Here is a 4,095-nt window from a genome sequence, read left to right as displayed (position 1 = left end):
GTCTCTCTCTCTTTCTTTCTTTTTTATGACAGAGTCTCACTTGTTACCCTCAGTGGAGTGCTCTGGCATCACAGCTCACAGAAACTTCAAACTGTTGGGATGAAGCAATTCTCTTTTCTCAGCTCCTAAATAGCTGGGACTACAGATGCCTGCCACAATGCCAGGCTATTTTTTAGAGATGGAGCCTCACTCTTGCTCAGGTTGGTCTCAAACCTGTAAGCTCAGGCAATTCACCCACCTTGGCCTTCCTGAGTGTTTGCATCATAGGTGTGAGTCACCATGCCTGTTCTTGTTGTGTGTCTTAATTGTAACTCTGTGTAATTTACAGGTATTTTGGAGAAAGTGTGGACTCAATTCCAGATCACTGTGTAAAGAAAATACTATAATAAAATGAGTTGTACAATTATTTTTGTTTTTTCAGTGCATAAAAATTTTAATTTCAGATAATGCTGCAGTCTAATAAGAGTGAAATAGCATTATATTTAAAATGAATAACACATACCTTAATTAAGTTATATTTAATTTCTCTAAAATGCCAAATATCATCTGAGTTTCAGAACATCACAGTCTTTTTGTAGATAGAGGGACTTGCCCCCACATGGACGGCTGCTGAGTGATCAGGGTGGCGATTAATAAATGTTGAGGTGGATGTCGCAATTTCTTAATACAAGACAAAGATGAAAAATGCTGCATCATTGACTTCTTTTCATGAAGAGTTTCTCTGTAGCATTGACCACTGTTTTAACATTCTATTCATAGTAGACATTCACTCTCAATTGGAATCAGTCCTCTCAAAACCTGCCATGCCTGTTCAACTGATTTTAATTTACATAATATTCTAAATCCTGTCATTTTGACAGTGTTAACAGTGTCTTCACCAGAAATAGATTCCATCACAGGAAACCATTTTCTTTGCTCATTAATCTGAAGCAACTACTCATTAGTTTCAACTTCTATCATGAAATTACCGCAAATCAGTGACATTGTCAGGGTCAAGTTTTTTTTAATAATTCTAGTCTTCATCACTTTTCCACCTCATTTGCGTTACTTCTTTCACTGAAGTTTTCCCTCAAAATCATTTATGAGGATTGGAATTATCTTCTCCTAGATACTCTTGCTCTTATGACCTTCCTTAATGAATTACTTGGAATTTGACATTACCAGCTGATTAATAAGCTACAGAATGTATACCAAGCTTCCAAACCACATTAATCTCTTTGTACAATTCATCAGAGCTCTTGAATAACCAGGTGCATCATCAATAAGCTGTAATAATTTGACAGAAATATTTTTTCTGAGGAGTAGTTCTCAACAGTGGGCTTAAAGTATTCAGTAAGTCATACTGTCAACAGATGCGCTGTCATGTGAGCTTGGTTGTTTCATATATAGGGCACAGGTAGAGTAGATTTAGCATATTTCTTAAAGGCCTTAGGGTTTTGGGAATAGTAAAGGAGCACTGGTTTCAACTTAAAGTAAGGAGCTGCATTAGACCCTTTGAAACTTTGAAGGCAGACCTTCTTTAGTTAGCAAAGGCCTACATAGCATCTTCTTCCAAAATAAGGTTGTTTTCTCTAAAACCTTGATAAATGTATTGTTTAGTATAGTTCCCTTCAACAATTTTCTTGGGTAAATCTTCTGAATAGCTCACTTCAGCTTCTTCATCTGCACTTGCTTCTTCACCTTGTACTCTTAGGTGATGGAGATGGCTTCTTTCTGTAAACCTTGTGAACTAACCATTATTAGCTTCTAACTTTTCTTCTACAATTTAGTTACCTTTCTCAGTCTTCAGAGAATTATAGAGAGTTAGAGCCTTGCTCTGGATTAAGCTTCTCCTTAGGGAATGTTGTGGCTGATAATATCTTCTTTCCAGGCCACTAGCATTTTCTCTATTTTAGCAATAAGATTTGGTTTTGCTTTCTTATCACTCATATTTTCATGGGCATAGCATTTTAAATTTTCTTCAGTAAATTTTTCTTTGTGTTCACCACTGGTGAACTGTTTGGAGCAATAGTTCTAGCTTTAGGTCTATCTCTGCTTTGCAAATGTCTTCCTCACTGAGCTTAGTCATTTCTTGCTTTGGATTTCAAATGAAAGATGTGCCACTCTTCACTAGGACATACAGAGACCACGGCGGGGTTATTAGTTGGCCTAATTTTACTAGTGTTGGGTCTCAGGAATAGGGAGGCTGGATGCAAGGAAGATAAAAGAGGGAATGGCCCACTGGTGAAGCAGAGAGGACACACACACACACGCGCACACACACAAGTGCATCACCTTATGTGAGTATGGCTGTGGAACCCAGAAATAATTAGAAGAGAACATCAAAAGTTGCTAAGCCCAAGTCAAAATATTAGATATAATTCTGAGAAAATTTAAATTGTTTTGCAAAAAATTGCCAGTAAGTGACATAAAGATATGAAGTGACAACATGCTGCTGGAAAAAAAAAAATAAGGCACCTTCAGACTTATTTGATGCAGCTTACCACAAACTTTCACTTTGTAAAAAATTAATGAACAAAGAAAACAAAACCCTCAATATCTCAGTATTTATGAATCACAATAAAATGAAGCTCAATAAAATATTGATTTAAGTCGTTTAGGGTACAAGTTTTCTCTGCTCTCTAATTTAACGTTGTGTCTGCAACACCAATTACAGACATAACATCTATGTAACATTATGTTTTATGGTAAACGGAAAGGCTAATTCTACTTACTGGGCCAAAACTACTGAATTTTTACTGATGATTTTAGTTTTCCACCGTGCATTGGGCAAAATGGCTCTTACATGTTTTACTCCCAGGCGCCATTACAGTAGAATTCCAGTCAATACCACGCTCATTTGTGCCCTTGTTCTTTTTGGTGTGTGGGGAAGGGTTCTTCAGTTTACCGTAAATAGTATCAGGATTCTTTCTGCCATTGTGAGAATGAGAGGTAAACATTCAGAACCCCAGAAGAAAGCTGTTAGTTTTTGGTAAGGGTGCATGACAGGCTTATATTCCTTGGTTTGCCTTGCCATGGTATTTCAGTGTGTCCTTCCTCAGAATAACAACTAATGACAATACTTTTAACATCTCAATTTCTTGCATTGCATGAGGTCAGCTTAAATTTACCTAAGATATATGCATTATTTAGTGTTGGAATACATGCCATAACTTGGTTTCCCAATTATATAGTATTTTATTGTAAGGTTCAGAACTATTCGGATTGAAATTTCTGGTCACCACTTTGGTATCATATCTACAAAATAGAATACTAATTTATGTTTAAAACACACAACTTCTATATTCAAATGTTTGACAGGCATTTGTTTATTTTTCTAGCATTTTTACCAATCCCATGCAGATTATGAGAGAAGGAAAAGTTAAATAAATGTGTTATATTACTATAATTCAGACCATTTTCTTTTCTTTTATTATTTTTGGTGGGGGGACCGAGGCTGGGTTTGAACCTGCCCCCTCCAGCATATGGAGCTGGTACGCCACCCTTTTGAGCCACAGGCACCACCCTAATTAAGACCATTTTAAAGAGACTATAACATTTCATATTTTGATGCCACTGATTTCAGAAATTATTTCCATAAATTAAAAGAAAAATCCCCACACTTAAAGTACCTAGAAGCATTTGTTTGTTCTGATATTTTTGAGCTCATCTCTTGTTTAAATTCCCCATTTGGTATTTGAATATTATATTGTCTACCAAACTAATACTCACTTCGGCTAGCCCTGCCTCTACAGTGGGCAGAGAGCTCTTGATCCATGCTTCCCTTCTGCAAGTAGGATCATCTTGCCAGAAGAATTCACTATGTCTCACTGCAAATCATGTTTTAAGATGCTTGTCATGTAACCCCAGCTTGCTATTCAATAAACATCTTACTGGGTCAAGCATGGCTTATGTTCACAGCTATTTTGTCCTGGCTTTGTTTTGTTCTATTATAAAGAGATTGTGAAACCTCTGCTATCTTTCTTATGCAGTTGAAAAAACAATTAGTAAGATCACACCTATTGAATTAAAGAAAAACAAAGTAAATTGTAAATCTTTTGTTTTACCTTCCCCCATGCTGTTGTGATTCACCTCATTTCATTGCATTATTTTCAC

The sequence above is a fragment of the Otolemur garnettii genome, unplaced genomic scaffold (assembly GCF_000181295.1).
Source record: "Otolemur garnettii isolate 467f Iridium unplaced genomic scaffold, OtoGar3 scaffold00036, whole genome shotgun sequence".
NCBI lineage: Eukaryota > Metazoa > Chordata > Mammalia > Primates > Galagidae > Otolemur > Otolemur garnettii.
The sequence above is the reverse complement of the archived record's forward strand: the minus strand, read 5'-3'. Positions refer to the sequence as shown.